We start from the raw sequence: 26,762 nt of genomic DNA, 5'->3' as shown, positions 1-26,762 counted from the left end.
GTCTGTGACATCCTCAAATAAAGGGCCTGGTCTTACTCATCTCTTTGTTCTCAGCACCAAAAACAGAACTTGATACATAAAATAGACTCAATAAATATTTGTTGAAATCAATGAAGAAATGGGCTAGTTAATAACATATATTTATGCGTTTAAGTGGACAACAACTCTTAAGCCTCAATGAATTATCTCTCTGTTTCATCCTCTGTAAAGAAGAAGGGCAAATAAATCTGATTAGAAATCAGATGATGGTACAAATTCCAGTATTTGTAGAAAGAAAATATTTTAATATTTTTTCTTGTTTGATAGTTATTTATGTACTCATATGTATTCTGATAGATTGTAAGCTATTAGGAGGAAGGAAATAACCATTTTTAGTGGCATCCTTTATTATCCATTTCACATTTATCTTTTTACCACTGAGATTTTAATGTTAACTTCAGTATGGGTCCAAGTAAGGACAGAGTAAAAAAAACATCAAGAAACTACACTTTGATGACATTCAATAATAATTATTTCTTAGTATTTTTCATCTGTGTTTTTTTAATGTGAGTTCCACTTTTATTGGGTACCCAGTCAATGTTGAAAGGAACCCTGGATGATAAAGCAAGGATAGCATTCCTATTATATAGACAAAATGCAAAAGAATTAAGGAATATATCAATGATTGTGAAATGCATAAAAATGACTGATATCAATACAGTGCTTTCCTGGTCCAAATTAACAGTTTACTAAAAGCACAATACAATGTCTTAGAGACCAATTAACATATACTTAATAGTTTTTAAAGGATTTAGTCCCCTGTAAATGCAATCTGACTTAAAATATTCTATAGAATGAATGCACTGCCAACCAAAGATATTCGGTTGTCTTAGTGATGGACTCTAGCCACATTTATCTACTCCACAGTTTTATATGCCATGTACCCTTTTACATGACTTTAAAAAAAACAAAACAAAACAAAAAAACCCAGCATCCAAAGCAGCAATCACACCATTTACTATTATGTGCTTTGGAAACCAAAGGTAAAAATACCTGGTAAGTTTCTGCACAAGTATGGCACATCTGTGGTGAGTTGTAACAATAAGAAATCTAATTTAGATACTAATTAAAAACTGAAAAACTGCTAATGAAGATATTCAAGGACAGCCGTCTTACGATATCCAACTTTACTATTGACAAAGATGCTCCCAACAGGACTTGAAATTAGCTGATGTCACTATACAAACGTGTTCCAGAAAACTAACCAACAATCAATATTAATGATAATGAGAGTCTGAATTTGGGCAACTGCATTGAATGTTAAAAGGGGGAAAAGCCATGGGGGGAAATCTCTGGGTCTTAGAAATACTTGTATTCCACAACAATCTTTATGAGCCAAAATAGTAGCAATTGTTTTATATATGGTGTGCAAATGATGCCTACCCAGTTAGTATGCAGCTTCAAAAGAATTTTAGCAACAAGGAACACTTATTAGGTCATTATTGCAAATAGAAAAACTAGGCCTGAGATAATTTATTACACTTCATAATATTAAAGTCTCATAACAATGCAATGAATACATGGGTAGATATAGTGCAAGCATACAGGTTAGTGAGGAGGGGATCCAAAGCATTGGTGGATAGTCAGCCTTAAGAAAGAATAAAGACATCCCCACAGGAAAGACTACCAAGAGATTCTTTCATTATATGTTGAAGACAAAAGGAAAATCATGCATATCATTATCAATCATGACACACTTGTAATTTAAATACAGATGCATCACTAAATAGGAATAAGAACATGTATATGTATATATTCATAAAATATAGACAGACACATAAGTGCAAACCTTATACATAAACATATATAACCTGCAGCAGGGTCTTTGAAAAACACCATGCATTTTTTTAATCCAAGATTAGGGAATAAAGATGACAGAGTTGGGCTTTTCATTTTTAGTGGCATCCTTTATTATCCATTTCACATTTATCTTCTTATCACTAGGATTTTAATCTTCATTTCAGTTTGAGTCCAAGTAAGGATGGAGAAAAAATATCAAGAAACTACACTTCAATGACATTCAATAATAATTATTCCCTAGTACTTTTCATCTGTATTTTTTTAATTTGAGTTCCAATTTTATTAATTGGTAAAACTGTGACATAGCAATTGGCTTTCCCAAGATCACAAAGTGAGCTGGAGCCTGAAGTCAGAATAACTGCCTTGTATATTTAGGCAATTGTATTACAATACAATGCCTTCATGTCAAACACTACTCCTATTTGAAGCAGAGAGAAATCAGCAGAAGGGGGCAAAAACTAAGGCTTTACCTATTCTAATGTGCAAAATATGGAAGCCTCCTATTTTCAAAACATCTATTTTTTTCTCTGATTCTGTGACCCTGTAAAGTGCAAAGCACGGTTTTAGCTACTGTGGGATGATAGAGATGAGCAAGACTTATTTTCTTCTTTCAAGCAACCTACTTTCTAGTTGGAGGAATTAAAACAATGATAGACATGTAATTAATACAAGGAAAAATGAGGGCAGAATTACAAGGAATCACATTAGATTTGGTGGCACTAGGAAAGGAACCATATAAGAAGTGCATCTGATAAGGTTTCAAAGAATGGATGAAATGTCCAGGTAGAAAGGAGGAAGAAAGGATGGCATGAGGAAGTGATTCTGCATAGAGAGAGGGATCCCATGAGCCAAGACATGGAGGATGCGCAATGAGAAGAGGACTAGAAGGTAATTGGGAGCCACACTAAATGCCAGTGTGAGGAGTTCAAATACAGAATACTGTGGTGGGCTGAACTGTGTACAAATCAAGCCAAAAAGATATACATGTTCAGATCTTATCTCCTGGTACCTATGAATGTGATCTTATTCAGAAACAGGAATTTGCAGATGTGATGAAGTTAAATGAGGTCACACTGGATTAGGGCGGGCCTTAATCCTATGACTAGAGTCCTTACAAGAACAGGGAAATACGGGCACAATCAGACAGACAAGGAGAATGCCATGTAATGATACACGAGAGACTGGGTGATATAAGCCAACATATGCCAAGAACTGCTGACAAACACCAGACACTGAAAAGAGGCAAGGAAGGATCCTCCTCAAGGGCCTTCAGAGAGAGCATGGCCCTGCTAACACCTTGGCTTAGGACTTTCGGCTTCCAGAACCGTGAAACAAGAAATGTCTGTCATTGTGAACTTCCAAGTTGTGGACATTTGTTATGGCAGCCCTAGGAAGTTAATACAAATCCACCAAGGAACTTTTCTCTTGACTGTGGCAAGATAAACTGAGATTCTATTCATCTCTTTCTTCCCTCCTCTTAAAAAAGGAATTTGGGGATAAGACAGGATCCATTTGGGCATGGTGCCATCTGTCCAGGGTTCCTTGCAGTACTGTGAGGTCCTTCATAAAGAACACAGACCAAAGAAGAAATAACTGGTCTTCCCGAATACTGATGCCAGAATTACTACCCTGTTAGTAGGGTCAGAGTCCTGTGAGAAAGAACAAAAGGCTTTCCCACATGAGACTCAACTGTATGGTCTCAGCCAGAAAATACTCACTACGGCAGGTGAATATTTGGTACTTAGACCACTTTAGAAGAAGATCAGCTTCAGGAATTCCTAGTAGGCAGAAGCATATTTTCCCCACTTTAGTCAGCAGAACTGAGGCAGCCAGAACCACCAGGAATATCCAGCATAAGTCTGAAGCTAAACAATCCAGAGGACACGTGAAGGGCTGTACGCACTCTTTTCTCAAAGAGGAGACAGTAGTTTCCAGAGGGGTTGAGAACCTTAGAGTGGAGGGGGAGGGGAAAGTCAGGAGGGAAAATGGGAAAGAGTATGAGATGGGCCATGGGAAGCAGATGAAAGCCCTTATACCCCACCAAATAGTACAGTGGAATGGATTAGTTAGAAAAGCTAACAAATCTGTCTTTCTTGGAAAGTTAATTCTTGTCCTTCTTTCTTTCCAAGACACCCTTGTTCCCTAGTCAAACAGAGTTGTCCATATTATCTTGAGCAGATTTTGGTATATAACTGGAATGGAAAAAGAAAGAAGCAATGTTCATGTTTCTGAACTTTCAAAATAGGTTTTTGAGAATCTAAAGAGAAAGCCTTAAAGAAAGCACAGCCAAGAGGAAAATGTGGCAGTGGACAGAAAGGAGAACAGGGGTGATCATTCCAAAGAATACAGACAAACCTAGGGAAGAGACAACACAGACTCTTGAGTACCCTGCAAGACAGCTCTGGAGGATTCATGGACAACCAGACCAAGGGACCACAGACCTAAGGGAAATCATGAGATCTCAAGACAGCTTTCTCTCAACACACACACACACACACACACACACACACACACACACACACACGGAAAGTAAGGAACTGATCCCTTCCCTCCCCAGCAGTACTGAAGGAGCGACCCTAGAATGCCACCAGCATCACTCTGCACTATACAATTTTCACCCAAGGAGTTTTAAAAATATTGTAAGTTATATTTATCTATTATCTTTTTAAAAATCCACTATGGTTCTTAGAGATCAGTTTATTATTCCCTTTATAATGGTAGCCAAACTAAGACAAAGATAGGTACAAAATAACAAGAAATTTGCCAGAATTAAAAAATGAAACAAACTTCTCCTAATTTCAAATGATCTAGACTCCTACTCATTAGGGTCTGCCTTAAACTATAGTAAAATTGATAAAAGACCTTACTGATTATAATAAACAAATGATTCATGACAGCTCAACCCTTGAAGTAGGGCAAAGCAGGAGAGAAAAAAAGGAAGAAAACAGCCCACAAAAAATGCACTTTAAAATGATTTAGGGCAGTTTTTAGTAAGCATGCTATCTTTGTACTACGATTTTATCATCAAACATTGCAAAATGTTGTGACGATTGATGAAGCTAACTTTCCTACAGATTGCTAACACTCATCCTAATAGAATGCTTCTCAAAATGGGGTTTCTGGGACAGCTATATAGCATTGCCTGGAAGCATGTTAGAAATGCAAGTTCTCTGGCCCCACCTCAAGCCTTCCAAATCAGAAACTATGAAGGAGTACACCCCTCTCCCCCTGCACCCCACCATCTGTTTTAACAAGCCCTCCAAGTGATTTCAATCCTGCTAACATTTGTAAACCACTGTTCTAATAGATAGTAGATGTTATCACCATAAGCAGTTTGGATTCTTGACTGAAAATCCACCAGTTTTTTTTTTAAACCAAAATTAAACATAAAAGAATGAAGTGTTTTTAAAGAATTTTTTTTCCTTTAAAAGCATACAAGAGAAATGTTAACATGTAGATACTCTTAATAACAGTACATTTACTGAACACATTTTCAAAAAAATTGAGATTAGGATCAGAAATATAAAATATGCTCCACTTAATTTTAAACAATTGGTTATTTGTCACTCATAGCTTCTAATTTCTAGGCTCATGAATTTCTATACTGCTTTGCATGGAGTGTGTCACCCATAATGCATGTGTTGGAAATTTTGTCCCCAGTGTGGTGGTGTTGGGAGGTAGGGCCTTTGGGAAGTGATTAGGTCATTAAGAGGGATTAATGCTGCTCCTGAGGGGACTGGGTTAATTTTCAGAGGAAGTGAGTGCATTCTCACTCTCAAGGAACCGGATTTGGTATCTTGAGAGCAGGTTGTTATGCAGGAAGGCTGCTTCGGGCTTTGCCATGGTAGCACACGCCTGCTTCCTTTTCCTTTCTCCACCATGTGATGATGCAGCACGATGCCCTCACCAGAAGGTGACCAAATGCAGATGCCTAATCTTGGACTTCCCAGCCACTAGATAAATCTCTTGTCTTTATTATCTACCCAGTCTCAGGTACTCTCTTACAGCAACAGAAAATGGACTAAGACATGTACTAAAAGAGTAAAAACTACTTTAATCCCAGGAGGTTTGTATAATTATATGTAATATATAACAAATATATTAGTTTATGAATTAATTTATATGTTTATTTTCATGAAGAGATAAAAAATTGTCTTCTAAAACAAGCTTTTTCCCTACAATTATTTAAGACAAATTGATTCTTTAGTTCCATTTTCAACTAAAACAGGTTATACCTTCTCCTACTTCAATACTTCAGAAGCTACTTATTTAAGATTTTATAAAGAATTCATTACTTTAACGGAAAATGCTTGCTATTTTGTATTTTTCATGTGAAATTTACTGAGGTATAATCTTAATTGGTTTTGCTATCCATGTAAGAATATACATCAATATTTTCTGAGCGACTAAAATGAAATGAAACTAAATACTATCTATGTAGATCATCTTATCTGAAATCAGTATTTCACCAAAAATATTCTAAAGTAATCATTATTGTAGTGTCCTAGTCAAAAGAGTTAAAACATTTCAGGGTGAGGAAGCAAGAAAAGAAACTAATACTACATGTGTAGTGGGGTTATCTAAAACACAGATAGACATTAATAAGAAAAACATAGAAACTGATTTCTGGGAAACCCTGAAATGATGTACACTAGGAGTTTTTGCTTTCGTTATATAGAACTGATGGAAAACAGACATCTCTTTGACCTTATTTCTTTTTGATGTAACTAAACGCAAGTCTTTGAAATTTCTGGGTCTCACAATTCCCACACAAGAAATAATATGTTTTCCTCAGATCCAGAGATGACCAGGTAATATTACTTGAGTTGCTTCTTCCAGCATCCAGAAATGAATTTGCTGGATATTTCCTATCCACGTCCCCTCCCACATATTTCAAGTGTGGTTTGGGAAAAACTAGCAGAACAGAAGAATCTTTCTCCATGATAATTCAGATAATATGTGAGTATGAAATATTCTTCACTTGATTTTAATATGTCCTCCATCTAGAATGTAGTTTCCAGAAGGACAGGGATTTTGTTTTGTTTACTGTTGTATTCATCATCTAGAACAGTGTCTGGCACAGAAGAGTTGCTTAATAAATATTTTTTGGATGGATAGATGGATGGGTGAATGGATGGATGGATGGATGGACGGATGGATGGATGGATGGCATACAGTATTTTTTGCTTATTTATTAGTTCAATTTTAATGGCATATGTGTTTAATTTTCTGAAATAAATTGAGTTTTTAGAAAATGATGAATTACAATATTATATGTAAATATGAGAAATGTGGTGTTTTTTGTTTGTTTGCTTGTTTGTTTGTTTTTTGAGACAGAGTCTTGCTCTGTCACCAAGGTGGAGTGCAGTGGCGCAATCTCAGCTGATGGCAACCTCTGCCTCCCGGGTTCAAGCGAGTCTCCTGCCTCAGCCTCCTGAGTAGCTGGGACTACAGGCACGCACCACCATGACCAGCTAATTTTTTGTATTTTTAGTAGAGATGGGGTTTCACCATGTTGGCCAGGATGGTCTCGAGATCTCTTGACCTTGTGATCTGCCCGCCTCGGCCTCCCAAAGTGCTGGGATTACAGGCGTAAGCCACCGTGCCCGGCCAGAAATGTTTTAATTCCTAATCATTTATACACAACAAGAAAAATGGGAATGATAGCAACACTTTTCCTTTAAAAGCATTCTGATTCTTTCGCTGTTTCTGGTGATTTTTTTTTTAAGGCAAACATCAAAAGGTGAAGAAAGTCATCTTTTTGAGATGTTGGACCATGTTAAAATAGTACCTGTGGTTGACTGGGAAAACTTAGAGAGCTCTTGTTCTCAAAGTAATTGCTGCGGGGGTGGGGGTGGCTTATGATGGACACTGAGAAATGACTTCTGGCTTTATCACTGACCTTTTATGGTAGCACGTTCAAGTCGTTTGACCTTTTTATGTCTAATTTACCTAACTGTGAAATAACAACACCTGCAATAATATACCAAAGAGAATTACTGCAGGATCTGTGCTCCTAATGCTCCTTAAGTTCCTGAACCAATGAGGCTGAGTGAAGAGCACAATCTTACTATTCTACTTTTCTCTATGATATACCTATTCCAAGAATGAGTCAATTGCTTTTCTGTTTCTCATAGTCTTGACAAAGCCACTTTAAAGTGGGTTAATTAGAGGCTTGAAATTATAATGATGAGTTCCGCAACAGTTCTCACACTGCCAGTGTGTGCTCAGGAATCCAATCTGAAGTGCGCAAATTAGCCAGATGTAAAATCGGGGGTGGAATATGGAGAGTTGAGAAGAAGCACTACGAGATAATTTTCAGGAACTTTAAGCTCGATTGCTTGAAAGCATTTCAACTTCAGGTTTCTTCAGCTTTCTATTTCTGAGTTACATCAGACTGAGAAATATGCCATTGCTGTCTCTCTGTTTAACTGTCTAATCAACAGCTGCTAAAAAAAAAAAAAAAAAAAAAAAAGGTCAGCTTTTGTGAGATAGAGTGGTTCTTAAAAGTGAGAGAATTACTGCTCAAATGAACTGTGTTTCAAAGGCAAACCTAATAAAGAAGGAAATGAGGTGGCAAGGCGAATTTCAAGTCTAAGTAGGGATTCAGATCTGTTGAATTAAACTGAAAAGAGACAAAGAACTTTGAGCAGATATATTTTGTTACTTGTTCATTCTGTGACATCCAACACCCTTTTAAATGTTATCTAGTCATTCAGAAGTTAAATAACCCAGGTTGCAAATGAAAAGACAAAGAGAGGGCATGAAAAGTAAGGAGAGGAAGGGAAGAAAGAGAAAATTTAAAGAAAAACTCATTTAGAAAAACTTATTGTCCTTTCTTAAGAAATATATAACCTACTGGTAAAGAAGCCATTTAAAGATCAAGGTATTGAACATAAACATATAGGTATATGAACAAAGTTACTGCCTGCAATGTAAGTGTCTTGGGGATTATATAATGAGGTCATGAATTATCTATAAGTAAAACAATGTTATTAATAGTTTCAGATACATGAAGTGCTTTATATGCAATATTAACATAACGTAAAGACCCACTTCTCTCATTCAATACTAAGACAGAATTCTCCTATGACCTAAGCCATCATGAGCTAAATACAATAATTAATATATGCCTTGTATGTTCATTCTTTCAGAGGCATTTGAACCAGAGTAACTCCATCTTAAATAGGGGCTGGATAAAATGAGACTGAGATCTACTGGGCTACATTCCCAGGAGGTTAGGCATTCTTAGTCACAGGATGAGATAGGAGGTTGGTACAAGGTACAGGTCACAAAGACCTTGCTGATAAAACAGGCTGCAGTAAAGAAGCTGGCCAAAACCCACCAAAACCAAGATGGCAATGAAAGTGACCTCTGGTTGTCCTTACTGCTCATTATACACTAATTATATTGCATTGGCATGCTTAAAGACACTCCTAGCAGCGCCATGACAGTTTACACATGCCAGGGCAATGTCAGGAACTTACCCTATGTGGTCTAAAAAGGGGAGGAACCTTCACTTCCAGGAATTGCCCAGCCCTTTTCTAGAAAACTCACGAATAATCCACCCTTTGTTTAGCATATAATCAAGAAATAACCATAAAAACAGCCAACCAGCTGCCCTCGGTGCTGCTCTGTTTATGGAGTAGCCATTCTTTATTCCATTACTTTCTTAATAAACTTGCTTCCACTTTACTCTATGGACTTGCCCCAAATTCTTTCTTGCACGAGGTCCAAGAACCCTCTAATGGGGTCTGGATCAGGACCCCTTTCTAGTAACAATTTTTTTTTTTTTTAAGACAGAGTCTCACTCTGTCACCCAGGCTGGAGGGCAATGGCATGATCTCCGCTCACTGCAACCTCCACCACCCGGGTTCAAGCGATTCTCTTGCCTCAGCCTCTCGAGTAGCTGGGATTACAGGCACTTGCCATCACGCCCGGCTAATTTTTGTATTTTTTAGTAGAGACAGGGTTTCACCTTGTTGGTCAGGCTGGTCTCAAACTCCTGACATCATGATCTGCCTGCCTCGGCCTCCCAAAGTGCTGGGATTACAGGTGCGAGCCACCATCCCAGCCTCTAGTAACAATTCTATAATTGTTAATGAACCTCTGATGTATACCAAATAATGCTCTAGGCTTTGGGGTTATAATAGTGAACAAAACAGACCAAAGCTCCTGCCCTCCTAGAGCTGACTTTCTGTTGGTGGAGGAGACATAAACAAATATATCATCTATCAAAATGTGCAAGTGCTAAGGAGAAAATAAAGTGGAGGACGGAAGCAATGAGCACTGGGGGATGGAGGTTGCCATTTTAAATCAAATGGTTAGAGACCATTTTAACAGAAACTTTTAGATACAAAGCAGGATTATGAAACAGAAACTTATAGACACAAAGTAGGTTCTTGACTCCAGGGCACAGCCAGGAGGCCAGTGTGGCTTGAGCAGAATAAGTAAAGACGAAAGTGGCCAGAGAGAGGGGAGATGGGGAAGAAGGCCAGGTCATATTGGGAGACTCGTGAAGCCAACAGGAGAGTTGACTTTTGCTGTGAAACTGGAAGTATTAGAAGGTGTTGAGCAGAGAGGTGACATAATCTGTGTTACATTTTTAAGGGTTCACTGTTGCTACTGTGTTAGAGAACACTCTACAGAACGCATGGATGAACAGAAGCACGAAGAGTCAGAAGCCTACTGCAAATAATCCAGGTGAAAGATGGTGCTGATTTGGACCAGGTGGTATTGAAGGATGTGGGCAGATTCTGTAACATATGGTGCAATGAAGACGGGCAGTCGCAGACGTGGCTAGAGGGTGGGATTGTACAGTGGTTAGCATCACAGGCTCTGGACAGACCTGGGTTCAACTGCATTGTATCCTCCTTGTTAACTGAACAGCCACAGGCAAATCACTTAGCTTCTCTAAGCTTCACTTTCTCCTTCTGCAAGTGAGGCTCCTAAGGGTACTTTATGAATATTTACCTCAGAGAGTTACTGTGATATTTAGATGAGACACAGCACCGATACAAAGTAAGTATGTATTGTGCTCGATAAATATGAACTAAAATAACAGAAAAAAATAAGAGTAACCAGGAGCATGCTCAGTAAGGGTCACCTGAGCATGTTGGTGAGCACGTACATACTGCTTTATCAGAAGCTATGGAAATGTTTGGTGAGGAGACGGACAGGATCAGCTGACCTTTCAGTGTAATTAATCATTTTAGCTTCCCTGTGGAAAGTGAATTGAAAAGGGACTTAACCAGAGATGGAGACAGGAGGCTACTGCAGCTGTCCAGGCACAAAATGAAGATGGCAGCAGGAAGAAACTGGCAGTATGAGTGGAGAGGAGTGAGCAGCTCTGCCAGGCTGTCCAGGTGAGGGCGGTACGGGGGCCCAGGTGAATGCCACTTCTAGTTGGTAGCCGCTTAGAGAACTGTGCCACTCATGGAGAAAAGGGGCTCTGAGTTATTTTAAGGAGAGGCTGCTGACGACATCAAGACTCAGTTTCCCTGCAACATAGCACACTCAGATCGGAACAATCAAGAAAGGAAAATACCAGGGCCCTCCAGGGGAAGCCAGAAAGGGCCTGGCTGCCTGTCACCACCTGCACCCAATGCACTGATATTTTCTTCATATGTGTGTTTATTACTTTGTTCTCCCTTACTTTGTGTCAATGTTAAACATGGGGGCGTCATCAACGATACAAACAAGATAAACACGAGACACTTCTAGAATCAATGATACAGTTAATAAAATGAGGGGTGACGGAGGGGAACATTTTCAAGGAAAACTTGCCCAAATAAAAATTGTTTTCTGTTAAAACTACAAAGACATGAGTTTGTTTATTCCTTTTGGAGCTCATTTGTGAGCCGCTTGCAGCATCCATTTAGGATCTGAACACTGAAGCTGTCTGAATCCGAGTACTTCCTACCTAATGAGCTTCAGGAAGGCTGATGTGCCTCTCCTTCTTGCTTGGGTCTTGGTGAGCTGAGCGTGAAGGCCTCGCCACAGCTCCCAACCCCACTGACATTTAATTAGCACAGTTGCCGTGATCCCATAGCGGGCCTTCCCCGATGAGAACTACAAAGCACCGCACAGAGTGGGCACAACACAAGCTAAATTCCCAGTCTGGTAGATAAAGAGCTGCTTTTGCAAACTGGACCCTGTGAATATTTCCTATCAGTCCTTTCCTGGTACTGCTTTCAGGCAATGCTGCTGTGCTAAGGGGAAACACATACAAATATGAGGAGCCTCAGGAAATCTAGGAGGGTGGACATTTTAAACGTACACACACTTCTGCTGAAGAGCAATTGCATATATTTAGGGAACAAATAACACACTTGCTCAGTGACAGCAAGACAATCTGTGCTGTAATGCCACCAGTGTTTCTCTCATTCTCCTCTCTTCTCCAGGTTTTAGAACTGATATTTTGCCCTCATTCTGCTTAAGATAGAGATGGCTGAGCTGCTTTGAGTCATTGCTATTCTGACTCTACTGTGCATTCTGGCGTGTGTCTGCTTTGCAGGTAGTAAATCCCACAGCGTTCTCTGTTCACTGCAGTCCAGTTTGTGTCTCTTACTTCCCCTCCATCAATAGATTGTTCTTGGAAGGCTGCTGGTGACCTGCTGGGGGCCAAAGCCATGGGTCTGGTTTACAGCTGCACCTCGTTTATTGAGTTCTTGAGGGCCTTTGGCCCCACCTTCTTTTGTGAATCTCTCTCCTCCCTTGCTTTTATATCACATTCCTTCAATTTTCTGTGGGTTTCAATTCCTCCTTCTTTCTGTTAAAGTTTGCCATTTCTCAGGATTCAACTCTTGAACTTTTACTCGTCTCATTCCAATTGATTTTCCCAGGAAATCTCATCTACATCTGCAACTTCAAACAGCATCTATATACCAATATCTCCGTACATCTATGCTCCAAGCCTAGCTCTCCCTTCTGAGAATCAAGGACATAGTATCAACTTAGGAAAGGGCAGTGGTGATGGATTCTCCCTGCCCCTGGGATACAGGCCAAAACCCTTAGCAAGATCTGCATGTCCTCCTGATCCGACCCTGCCTCCATCCTGTGTCTCATCTCTGGTCCTCTGTCTTATGGCACCCTAGCTATTCTGGCCATTTCTTATTGTTTGGTCATTAGGGACTTTGCATATAAAGCAGTAAGAGACTCCAGATTCTCACATGGCCTTACGGGGACAAGAAGTGCACGCCCATGGAGGAGAGTGTTGTGGTTTTTATTCGTTTGTTTTGGTGCAAGCTATTTTTCAACATATATTTTCATGTGTATAAGTGGCAGAGGTTAATGTCTTTAATTTCTGAGAAGTGGAGTTAACAGAAATGAAATTAGTAACAATCAGCTTAGGTTGGTACCAGGAAGGTGGAAAGCACAAAAAAAGGAAGGGAAGGAAATGAGAAGAGGCTGTCTCTGGATCAGATGATCAGCCTATCAGACAAATAGGGAAGGAAGCTGAGAAGGTGAAAAGTCTGGAGCAGCTTTTTTTGAAACTGTGGTCTGCAGACAACTTGAATAAAAATATCCAGGATATACGGTAAAAAGCAATTGCAGGCCCTACTCCAGATATTCTCAGAGTCTCTAGGGTCGGGGTCCCGGAATTTGATGCACTACAACTTGAGAACCACTGCTTTAGAGCTCAACTCTAATACACAGTGTTTCCCAAGTTGTGTATCAGAAGGAAGCAGAAGACTACCTTTGCCCTCAGCTAGGGTTCTTTGTTTGCCCTCCGACCTGGATGCCTAGATCTGTCTCATTTCAATGACTTCTGCCTCCATTTCCCCCACTTCTGCCTCTATTCTACTCGATTCATCCACACACCTGGTTCATACTTGATTCATTCCTATCCTGAATCTACTGAATGAACATGTGCCTGCTCTGTCAATTGGTTAGTCAATTCTCATTTATGAGCAGGCTTCCACTGTCCATAGAATGCTTAAATCACAGAACCACAGCAATCGGAGAAAGAACCTCTGGAGTGTTCTTTTTTATGCAGTCAGAACCTCTACATGTATGTCACTCTGTCTATGGGTATGTGTGTATGTGTGTGTTAGTTACACTCACATACAAAGTGAATTAAACACTATAAATATAAGCATGAAAAATATTTAAAAATAAATGACTCAGTTTTCACAAGGATATTTCAGATATGGGACACAGGCAACTTCTCAACTGTGAAGATTATAAAAATAATCTACAGAAGGGTTTGGCCAACTACATACAGCTCCTAGGTCAAATTCAGCATGCCACCTGTTTTTTAAAATAAAGATTTATTTGAACACAGCCAGACTTATTTGTTTACATATTGTCTATGGCTGTTTTTTCTCTAGAATGGCAGAGTTGAGTATCTGCAACAGAGACAGTATAACCTGAAAAGCCTAAAATATTTACTATGTAGTACTTTGCAAATCTCTGGTATAGTAACAGAAACCTGCAAATCATTTTCAGGTCTCACAAAGCTGACAACAAGAAAAAGAAAAGCATATATATATATATATATATATATATATATACACACACAAACACACATATATATACACACATATATATACACACACATATATATACACATACATATATATACATACATATATACACATACATATATATATACACATACATATATATACACACACACACACACATACGTATAAAGTTACATATATGTGTATAGAGATACATTTCTAGAAGTTTTCTGAGACCAGCTGATTTCACATCTCTAAAATTGATCACATTTAGTCAATAATATAAATCCTGACAAGGGACTTTTCAGAATTTTCCCCTACCATATAATTTCAAATAATCACTTGGTTGTGACAGAACGGGACTTTTTTTTTGGTCTGGCTAAGGGTAACTATTTCCCTTTCCGAAGCCTGACTTTTTTTTTTTTTTTTTAGATCAACAATTTTGTCTTTCAGCATTAGTTTGTCACAATGGTCTGCCACTTTTCTGTGCCTCTGTAAGTAATTCTGAAACTCAAAATGCACCAACAGCCATAAAACAGAAAAGCTGAGCAATCTCATCACATAATAATGAGACTCACATACCTACATGATTCCATGGGCTACTACACAAGGAAAACTTTTGTTTTGTTTTGTTTTGTTTTGTTTTGTTTTGTTTTGTTTTTGAGACAAAGTATTCCTCTGCTGCCCGGACTGGAGTGCAGTGGTGCCATCTCGGCTCACTGCAACCTCCGCCTCTCAGGTTCAAGTGATTCTCGTGCCTCAGCTTCCTGAGTAGCTGGGACTACAGGCAAGTGCCACCACACCAAACTAATTTTTGTATTTTTATTAGGTTGGTGCAAATGTGATTGCGGTTTTTGCCACTGGTAAAAATAGTAGAGATGTTGTTTCATCATGTTGGCCAGGCTGGTCTGGAACTCATGACCTCAAGTAATCTGCCCACCTCAGCCTCCCAAAGTGCTGGGATTATAGGCATGAGCCACTGTGCCTGGCGGGAAAAACTATTTTCATACATCACTTTGATATTATAGTACTGGATCTATTGACTAAATGAGAATTAGTTGGCTCTCTCTGTCCTGACATTCTGTCCTAGCTCATATTTCCTCAGCATGCCTTCAGGATAAAATGTCAGCTACATAGTTAAGCTTTCTTTTTTTTTTTTGAGACAGAGTCTTGCTCTGTCACCCAGGCTGGAGTGCAATGGCGCCATCCCAGCTCACGGCAACCTCCGCCTCCCGGGTTCAAGCAATTCTCCTGCCTTAGCCTCCTGAGTAGCTGGGATTACAGGTGCCTGCCACCATGCCTGGCTAATTTTTGTATATTTAGTAGAGATGGGGTTTCACCATGTTGGCCAGGCTGGTCTCAAACTCCTGACCTCAAATGATCTACCTGCCCCAGCCTCTCAAAGTGCTGGGATTACAGGTGTAAGCCACGGTGCCTGAGCTATAGTTAAGCTTTCTTCGTTTATGTCTGAGCAGGAAAAATAAGTTAATCAATAAATATTATATGCAGATACATGCAAGTACACACATAAACCCATATATACAGAATATTACTTAGTGCTCTGACCTAAGTATTTTTATATTGGCTTATGTGTTTACTAACTACATTTTCTCATGGGTTCACTTATAATTGATTTATCTGTAAATACTTGCCTAATAATGTCAGGTTATAAATGAATAAAAGTACAATCATTAAATAATCATTTTAAGACTTATAACATTGCTTTGGGGTTGGTGGATATTTTCTAAAGCAGACTTCTGTGCTATTTGTCTCTGCATTATTCTGTTCAGCATTTTACAGAATCATTACAGTCTCATTCATTTTATGGCAACAGAGGTAAGAACTGAGTACTCTGGCCGGGCTCGGTGGCTCACGCCTGTAATCCCAGCACTTTGGGAGGCTGAGGTGGGCGGATTATCTGAGGTCAAGAGTTTGAGACCAGCCTGACAAACATGGAGAAACCCGTCTCTACTAAAAACACAAAATTAGCCGGTCGTGGTGGCATGCACCTGCAATCCCAGCTACTCGGGAGGCTGAGGCAGGAGAATCGCTTGAACCAGGGAGGCAGAGATTGCAGTGAGCTGAGATCGCACCATTGCACTCCAGCCTGGGCAACAAGGGCGAAACTCCATCTCAAAAAACAAAACACAAAAAACAAACAAAAAAAAAACAAAACAAATTAAGTACTCTAAGGAAAAGTTTAGCAGAAATATATACTATATCACATTTCAATAAATATTTCTATGTAATTAGTCTTTGGTACTTAAAGTCCTTCAGAATTCAACAGGTTGTGTCCCTCCCTAGCTACCTCCCACAGTTGCAACACAGGGCTTTCTCTCTTCTTGATGTAAGGTCCCAGAGAAGCTGCTCTCACACACGCACAGCACGCTAAATCTTGCCCCCATCTCTGTGCATATTTTCCCTATGATGAAAATGCTTTTCTCGGTTTATCTAAATCTTATCAATCCATAAGATTCATCTAAAATGCAAGCCCCACCACAAAGCCTTATACAGTAACTCCAGCTAATATTAACCTATTTCACCTATTTCCTTTCTAGCCATCTGTAGCAGCAGTCCCCAACCTTTTTGGCACCAGGAATCAGTTTTGTGGAAAGCAATTTTTCCATGGACTGGGGCGTGGGGGGAATGGTTTTGGGATGAATCAAGCACATTATATTTATTGCGCACATTATTTCTACTATTATTACGTACTCACCATAATATAGAATCAGTGGGAGCCCTGAGCTTGTTTTCCTGCAACTAGGCAGTCCCATCTGGGGGTGAACAGGAGACAGTAACAGATCGTCATGCATTAGAGTCTCATAAGGAGGACGTTACCTAGATCCCTCACAAATACAGTTCACGACAAGGTTCACACTCTTATGAGAATCCAATAGCGCCACTGATCTAAGAGGAGGCAGAGCTCAGGTGGTCATGCTTGCTTGCCTGCCACTCACCTCCTGCTGTGTGGCCCCGTTCCTAACAGGCCACAGACTGGTACCTGTCTGGAGCCTGGGGGTTGGGGACCCCTGATCTACAGCACTTGTTGACTATCACAGTCACTCATTTACTTACTCTCTCACTCAATGAATCAAAACTATTTACTATATCAAACACAGTACTATGCACTGGGTGACATTCATGAGTAAAACCTAACTCCTGGCTTTATGAAGTTTGGAGTCTGGTGGAGGAGACAAGTCAACAGGCCATGTGAATTTGGTGATATATGTTCTATGATCACAGCAGGCGTGGTGTGCCATGGGCACACACAGGAGGGACATCCACCCAGGCTTGGGCTACAGGAATGCTAAGGAGCTGAGGCTATGGAGTCTGAGTGTCTGGGGTATCTGAGTTGTACACACGGTGGGAGGACCAAGAGTTCTATTATGGATAATGTTAAGTGTGAGATGCCTAAAAAGACATTCAAATGCAGATCCTGAGCAAGCAGTTGGAGGAACAAGCCTGGTGTTCAGAAGACAGGCCCACGCTGAAGATGTGCATTTGGAATTTATCATGGTACAGCTGGTGTTTAAAGTCATGTGACTAAGTGACATTCAGGGAGTGAGCGTCGATTAAGAAGACCAGAGATCCATGGAATGGTTCTGACTAGAAGACCTCTAACAGAAGCCAGAGAAAGAAATAGGAGCCAGTGAAGCAGAGCGAAAGATCAGGAGATTGCGCTGGGCAAAAACTAAGTGAAGAAATATTTCACGGAAAGGAGAGTGGCCAATTGTGTCAAATGTTAGTGACAGGACAAAAAATGCGGAATGGGGGCAACCTTTAGATTGGTCAAAGAGGCAGTGACTGGTGGCCTCACCAAGAGTGGTTTAGGTGGAACGGTGAAAATGAAAGCCTGGCAGAAATGGGTTAGAGAGAGAACAGAAAGAGAGGAATTGGAGATAGCAATTATATACAATCTTTTGAGCACTTTTGCTGTAAAAGACAGCAAGTTATGAGCCAGTGGGCTAGAGGTTTTTTTAAAGAAGCAGATTTGCATGCACGAATGCTGAGCAAATGATCAAACGAGGGAGAACAGAGGGAAAGCGGTATCTCTCTGTTCCTCTTGCTCCCTCTGGCGCCCTCTCTCTCTCTCTTGCTCTGCCACGCTCACTTTCCTAAGCACACTCCTAACCTAAGATCCCAGAGCACCTCAGATACACATTTTTCCTAGGACTTGATGCAATGTGGTTGTTTTTGTGTCTCCCTCCTGTAATAAAGGTATACTCCATGGGGGTAGAGATGATGCCTCCTTTCCGTATCCCGTGCATTCCCTACCCACCCCACAACTGCATCTATAAAGCACATGCCCCAAAAGGAATCATGTGGTCTCAAGGAGGGAGACATTCCTGCTAGCATGTAAGCTCACAGAGGAAAGGGATTTGGGTGTGTCTGCTCACTACTTTATCCCCAGCACTGAGAGCAGCAGGATTTTCACATACCTGGGCAAGTAGGATAAGTCTATTTTCTGTGATTTAATATGATAATCTCTTCATGTTTACAAAAGTTTTTTTTCAACTAAGTTCACATATTAGAAAGGTCCTACATTATCAAAGTCTGTCTATAAGGTGAATATAATATCTATTTTCATAATGGCTGTTGAATTAAACACACTTCAACATTAATTACATTCACTCCTGCTAACAAATCAGAAGTGTTGATCATTGTCCCTGAGGACCAAAAAACAGCTATGTGCATTATTTCATCTGTTGCGTTCTGCAGAATGGTTCTGTCCACTGTGTTGTACTATATCCTTGCATAAACTCCTTCCTGAATTAAATGCCAGTAAAAAGTTGGTCATTAATGAATACTATAGGTATCAATTATACTCTTGGTTACCAAGAAGCTCAGAGCCAGCACTGATAAACTGTAAGAATGTTAGCCAAGGCCTCGGGTATACTTAGATCCTCTTTCGTTCTCATGGCTTTTGATCTTGTATTCTAACAAGCTAATTATACACATGCATTTCTCATTCAACCTCAAATTCTGTTTATAATGATGATATATAAATAAATACATAAATATCTAGTAGCTGATTAGTTATTGTTACATTATTTAAAACAATTGAATCCAGTAAAAGAGCCATCACAGTCCAACTACTTTCTGGAGTTCATAAGTCTCTGAAAGTTTACTTTGCAAATGCAGCTCACTGACAGCCATCATATTTTTATAGATGAGAAGGTTGAAGCCAGAGAAGTTAAGTGATGTAAATAGCTCACAGAGAAAACACAGGGTGCAGGGGTGGAATAATAGCTAAGCTGTTTGCATAATATTCTTGGTACAACATTCTAGCCAACATATTACTGAGCTACAAGTGCCTCTGTGAGTTGAAAAACCCAGCTGTGTTTTCTACGTTCTGCACTACAAGCAATAATAAAGATGAGGTAATTGTACGTTACTTAAAACCCTTCAAAGATATTAGAGATGGAAGTTATGTATCCAATTACAAACCATCCTTCTGCATCTACAAATAAAGTAAATGAAGCAATGCTGATTACTACATATTAGCATAAGAAAATGGAAGCTGCAAAGAGGTGAAGAGCATAAATCTCTAAGGAAAACACTGTAAGTAGTCTGAGTGATAGATACATTTCATATGGTTTCAGTATAAATTAAACTTTAGCTATTTGGAGTAATTTACATGCATATCCCTCAAAATGAATATAGCTCAAGCAATTGTAGTTAGTTATTAGAAACAGAATTTTTAAAGAAAAAAGTGGATTAATGAAGACTATCAGGAAATCCAAAAAATTTCTTTAGCATGACATAAAAAATCCCTGTCCTTAAAATGCCATGGCTGTTCCTGCCATTCTCTTTCTCTATCTCTCTCTCTCTTTCTCTTTCTCTCTCTCTCCTGAAAGTTAAGAAAGAGTTATTGACTTTGATTAGGGATAAGCTAAAAATTCAAGGGTCTGAAATATACTAGGAAGTGCTATGCATTTTCCTTTTCCTGGAAAAACTAATCATAAAAGCCTTGCCTGATATCTCCAGCTATCCTATTAGACTTTGAATTCAGTGGATAGTAAAAGCAGGCAGAAGGAGGAGTCGAAGACACAGCAATGGCATTTTACATTGCTAGAATTCAGACTGATGCTCTAATAATTATGTCACTCAGAAATAAATACGTATCTAACAAACATGGGATGTTAAGCAAACAAATAATTGCTTCCACTTCATGATCTTTATATCAAACTAATAATTAGTGAGTCCCATTTCAATCCATTTCCTAGACTGCATTTTTTATTGTACCCATTAACCATCAATTTGAGAGGTCATTTAAATGGCCATAACCCAAAGATTCTTAGTTGCTCAGTGAAAGACATGTAAGTGCCTATTAGAGGATTTAAATCTATTCTATAATACCCAGGCATTTTTTCCCATTATACTTTTTCTTTGTGGAAAGTTTCTTTTGTAAAAATAAGGCCTCCTGGGTGCCCAGATTTTGTAGATCCACTACTAATTTAGTAGCCAGGTCCGACATACATGACACAAAGAACAATTCCAGGATGATATATAGCACAACCTAGTGTAAAAGTAAGTATGTGGTTCTAGTTGGACATAACAAATGTAAGAATTCAAAACAAAGAATAGTTGCTGGCTGTATTTTATCTAGGAAATGTGTTAGGTAGGTCTCAGTTTGGATCTTAAGGGTATGAAGGTAACACTAAGATGAATTGTAACAATAGAAGGAGATATTCTATTAGTAAAAGAGAGAGATGGTATCATGAACAAAAATAAGAAAAGTGCCTAGCAAGAAAGAAAATATTATAGGGCCTGTTGATACAGAGTTTACTAACAACATTGGCAAAGAGTAATGTATAAAATTAAAAAGAAAGTTAAGAGCAGTTGAATAAGATTATGGACTGCCAGAATGCTATTATAAGCGTTGTAGGAGTCTATTAATCTTACATAGTGGATGTATTATCTAGAAATATTATCAGCATGCATGCATTTTTGCCAGAAGTTATTCCTTCAAACTCTTCTAGAGTGCCTGCTATATTCTAGGCACTGAACTACATATAGAAACAGAAAAAAAAAAAAGATAATTGCATCTGTACACAAGAAACGTAAGCTCCAGTGGCAGAAATTATCATTAACTTTTATCATGGTAATGACAGTAACAGAAAAATATCTTTATTCAGTTTTTTAAATTATAATACTTAAACTATAAATTATCAAAGCTTTAGAATATATCATGTCCTAGTCAGTCATTCATTCATCCCTCAATTATTCACTCATTTGTGCAACATTTGTTAAGTGCCTACAGAGTCATTACAGTTATCAAAGATGTTTACACAATTCAAATTATTGTAGTTTATTTCATATAAAAACATATGTAGATACCACACAAGATCCCTACCAATATGACCAAAAGAAGTTTCTCTCCTTAAAATATTTTTGGCTCCTCTCCCTAAAATATTTTTGGCTCTTTGCAGAAGTTGTTCTGCTTGCCTGGACTGTCTTCCTCTATCCCTCTCTTTCAAGATTTAGTTCAAATGTCACCTCTTCCAGGAAGCTCTCTTGACTCCTAGGGGAAGTAGATCTTGTACATAACCTCCATGTTAAGACAAACACATTCAATTATAATGATTTATCTCTCTCGCTCTTCCTTTTATATACACTTCATTGTGAGCTTCTTGATTGCATTTTTAGTCATCTTTCCATCTTAGAAACTAGCACAATGCCTGACATAAGAGGTGTTCAATAAATGTTGTTGAAAGACTATCTTATAATAAATAAGCCTGAGGTGAACTGTAGGTGATTAGTGTAATATTCAAGTACTAATAGCTGGCTGGGGGTAGGTTCAAGCTACCCAGGCCTTCTTTTGTTCCTTTAAATATGCCAAGTTCATTGCCACTTTCAAGCCACTGGGATGTTCTCCTGCAAACCCCCCACCCCCATGGTATCCTGCTGGCTTTTGATTTTTGACTTAGATCTAGTCTAAATTGCTCCCCAGAAAACCCTCCAGATCAACCAATCTCTAATAGCCTCTAGTAACTGTCTTTCACCACGATCTATTCTTATTCACTGCGTAGCTTATATCACCAACTGGTATCTTTCTGGTTCATTGTCTACTCTTCATTGCTCCCAGCCAGAATGCAAATTCCCTGAGAGCTGATCTGTTGCGGATCTTCTTTACCACTGCATTCCTAGTAGCTGGCACAGCGCTTGGCATCTAGTAAGCACTCAATGCATCTATGAAACTCAATGAAAGAAAGAACAAGAAATGTAAATCCTTTCCTCCACAGTGGTAAACTGATGGATCGAGGGCTGCATTCAGCTTGCTGCTGAGTTTTCTTTGGCCTGTTCAGTGTTTGTAAAAATCTTGAATGATCTGCCAACTTTTAAAAGTTAGGAGATTCCACATTTTCACAAAATTTCAAAATATAGGCTTCTTTTGAAATATTGGAAGAAGTGGAAATCCAGGGCCTGCAAGCCCAACTGGCAAGTCAGCGGAAGTGAGTAATGGCTCCCTGCTTTGGAAGAGGAACGTCAGACTGTCCCAACCTCACCAGCCCCTAGATCACTCATTCACATACCCCATCTGGCCTTGAAGATGGCTAGATTTTGGCCCTAATCTCTTCTACTAAAACTTTCTCTGTGACCCATGCTCTACAGCACCCTCCTATAATTCCTGCAAATCCTGCCCTCATGGATTGCTGTTACACTAAATTTTGGAATATGTCTTTACAGATGAAGCATCAGAACTTTTCTTCTTATTATTTTTGCATTATGACATGGAAAGATTATATAATTAGATACAAAAACTGAATTCATTATACACCAGAAGAAAATCTAGGTGAGTGTTTAAATGATCTCGAGGTGCTGAAAGAAAATTATTGTGAAAACATAAAAGCCAGTAAATCAGTAAGAAATAAATATAACTAATATGACTGACAAAGAGTTATTATCCCTAATTAAACTTCATTAAAATGAACCTTATAAAATAAGAGACAAATACACTTTCAAGTAATTCACAGAAGAAATACAAATGACCAAAGAACATATTAAAAGATAGCCCATTTTACCAGTAATCCAAAAGATATAAATCAAAATGTGATTCTCCTTTCATCTATCATATGTTAATTCATTCAGCAAACATTGTTGTTCCAAATACTATCAGTTTGGCCAATATTTTTTAAATGGTCATAATTTTAGGATTCAGTAAGACAAGCACCATCATAAACTGTGGAAAACAATTTTACAATATGCATCAGGAACCATAAAATAGTTACTACCCTGTGACCCAGTAATTAAACTTCTTGGAATTTATCCTAGAGAAATAATCAGTGTGGCAGACAAAGATTAATGTATGAGGATGTTAATCATAGCGTAATTTATAATATCAAGTACATTAGAAACCTAAATGTCTAACAATAAGGAGTGATTACATGAATCATGGTACATTCAAATGAAGAATAATTATGTAGACATTAAAATTATGTTTTCAAAGACCATTTAGTGATATGGGAAAATGCACACGAAAAATTTTCAAGCCTGCATTTTGAAAAGAATTAAATATAACCAATCAGAGTGACCCATTCTCTCTTGCCTTATGATCCAGGAGTTATTTTTGCTTCCTACAGCTTGCTATCTAATACTTCTCCCCAACCTGAAAAGCATATAACATTTCTCCATATGCTTCTTACTTCAGGTAGGCATTAAATGCAGGGTCTCAGACAGAGAAACAGAAATTGCTTCAGAAGAGAATGAAACAATATGGTTTAATATACATTGGACATGGTTTAATATATATTGGACATACACAAAGTACTGAACAGTGCTCTGGACTGTGTATAGTGACTGTCTCTACAGAAAGCAAGAAAAGAATATAAAAGACCAAGAGCAAAGCAGAGAGATGGGGCAGAGAGACATAAGGAAAACACGCAGAAGATAGAAAGTCAAAAAGTGCACATAGTTGGATTTTAAGGAAATTCTCTGCACAACACTATAGTATTAGAAGTTAAGAAATTCCCTTTTTGAGGTACTTATAGTTTTATGTAGATCAGACAAGACATTTACAAGAAGCATTATTTGTTTCTTGTAACACCAACCACAGGAAAGGCCAAAAGGGATGTCATGGCAGAAAAAGCAGAACTACCTTACTACCATGAAAAGAACAACAACAAAAATTGAAAGTCTGAGAGCACCAGAATAAACTGTCTGCACAAAAGATGATTATAGTAAAACAAAGAGGAAGTTGCATCTTGGTTTTGGAATTACTAAACTGTACAAAGCCAGAAACCAATTTGCACAGTCATTTGCCTGCAGGAGCCCAGTGACTGCATATCCACAATGAAAACAGTGGAAACTGGACTCTACCAAATTCCTATAGCACAGCCACATGGCCACTTCTGAAGCAGTGCTTACAACCAACCACTCCTTGTGAGTTTGTGGAGGACAATAGATTCATGAGGAACTTGGCAACAATCTTAGGGATTGGCCTCCTAAGAAACCAAATATGACATCCTAGCCTAGAGAAAGCCAAGGAGTCACCTGCAGAAAGATCAGCAGAGCACAATGGTCTCTCTTCTGTGAGTGAAAGCTCATAATTTTTCATGAAAAATTGGTGATGGGGTTACCCCATAAAGAATACATTTATATGGTGGCAAGGAAATGACTCCTTGTGTCACTATAATAGAATAAGCGGACAATTGCTTAACTCTACACTGTCAGTTACATACAACTGGCCTACTTTTCTTCCACACCTATGCCCTCCTTGGGTTCTAAGAGGGACTCACGTGGACTCTTATTTAATATTTAATCTCTTACAGTGTAATCATGAGGCTTAAAGTATTCAGCAATTCAGAATCTCCTTTTCTCTTTACTCTCTTTTGTTTTGATGTTTGTTCTCTCTCTTCTCGAGGCTGCCTTTGTTTCTCTACTATACTGGACCTTCGTTGCTCTACAAATCATTGCTTTTCCAACATTTTGCTTCTGGGAAGTTTAAAAAAAAAACAACTTCGATATATCCACCCCAATCATTTTCACATCATTGATATCATTGATTTCTCTTCCTTTCAACAAGTTGTTTTAATGCCTTGTAACATTTTTTTTACTACTTCTAAATTTCCACTTTTTGGGCAATTCCACCATCATCTTTGCATATGTCTATTCTCCTCTTCAAGCGCTGTAATAAACTCAAATTCATTAAAATAATTGGCCTTTATTCCATCTTCAATTTGAATTTATTTCATATATAGGTTGCTTTATGTTTTCTATCATCTTTCCATCTCTAAGCACTGCTTGCATTCTTTACCCTCTTTGTCCATTCTTCTCAACATGTATCATCGTGTTTTTAAAAATTTGTATTCTGTACTCTGGTTTTTTTTGTTTTTTGTTTGTTTGTTTGTTTGTTTTGAGACAGAGTCTTGCTCTATCGCCCAGGATGGAGTGCAGTGGAGTGATCTAGGCTCACTGCAACCTCCACCTTCCAGGTTCAAGTGATTCTCGTGCCTCAGCCTCCTAAGCAGCTTGGATTACAGTCATGCGCCACCACACCCAACTAATTTTTGTATTTTTAGTACAGATGAGGTTTCACCATGTTAGCCAGGCTGGTCTTGAACTCCTGACTTCAAGTGATCCACCCACCTCAGCCTCCCAAAGTGTTGGGATTACAGGCGTGAGCCATTGCACCTGGCCTGTATCCTCTACTCTTATGCTTAGTCTGCTTCAAACTGAAGTTACCTAACATAAATCTTTTCTTTACCTTGATATTTTCACTGTTATCCCTAAGACACTGGTCATCTGAGATTGCTTTATTAAATTTCTTAATGGATGTCAGGTGGTTCATTCATTGTCTGCTGGCCAATCTGTCACTCTGCTGGCTCCAGGGCAAGCTTAGCTCGTCTGGTTGTTCATTCCCCACTCAACAGCTACACAGTCAGGTCTTACTCATGCAGCTGCTCACTCGTGCAAGAAGACAACCACCCCCATACAAAGCAAGACTATCTTGCAGTCAAGAAAACAGAGGTGGCTCTACTTCCCTACTTTCTTCTTCTGAAACTTATTACTGCTCATTTTGACCTTGCCTTTTTGACCTTGCTTGTCTTCCTTGCCTTCTTCCCTCCACAGTGCTACAGCCTCTAAAGTAACTCCTTGACCCTGTACACATATGGGTCAGCATGTTTCTGTGTTCATTCTAGTAGCCAATATGATTTTAATTCTCAGCCTGGGATTTTTTCCTTTCTACTCACATTGAATCTCTAGCCATTCCTTTGTTAGCTTGACTCACTTTGTGTCACATGACTTCTCTTTCTCTCTAAAATGACACCTTTTCCACATCCTAAATCTCCACTTTCTGCTTCCTTCAACTTGTCCATCATCCTGGCTTTCAGTTGCTCAGCAGCTAAAATGCTCATCTGTCTAGCTATAAGTCATCTGCCCTTACCTCTTTCTGTCCTACATAGGTATTTTGATACACTATGAGAGACCTTAAAATCTTTTCAATGAGCCAGA

At 38.9% G+C, this 26,762-nt stretch overlaps 1 protein-coding gene across 14 annotated transcripts in view; it reads right to left on the bottom strand.

The window, feature by feature from the left end:
* ITPR2 (inositol 1,4,5-trisphosphate receptor type 2) overlaps nucleotides 1-26,762 on the bottom strand; it is a 499,386-nt gene that overhangs the window by 109,959 nt on the left and 362,665 nt on the right. The gene's annotated exons all lie outside the window — the stretch shown is intronic.

This window comes from Pan troglodytes, chromosome 10 (genome assembly GCF_028858775.2).
Source record: "Pan troglodytes isolate AG18354 chromosome 10, NHGRI_mPanTro3-v2.0_pri, whole genome shotgun sequence".
Taxonomy (NCBI): domain Eukaryota; kingdom Metazoa; phylum Chordata; class Mammalia; order Primates; family Hominidae; genus Pan; species Pan troglodytes.
The sequence above is the reverse complement of the archived record's forward strand: the minus strand, read 5'-3'. Positions and strand labels throughout refer to the sequence as shown.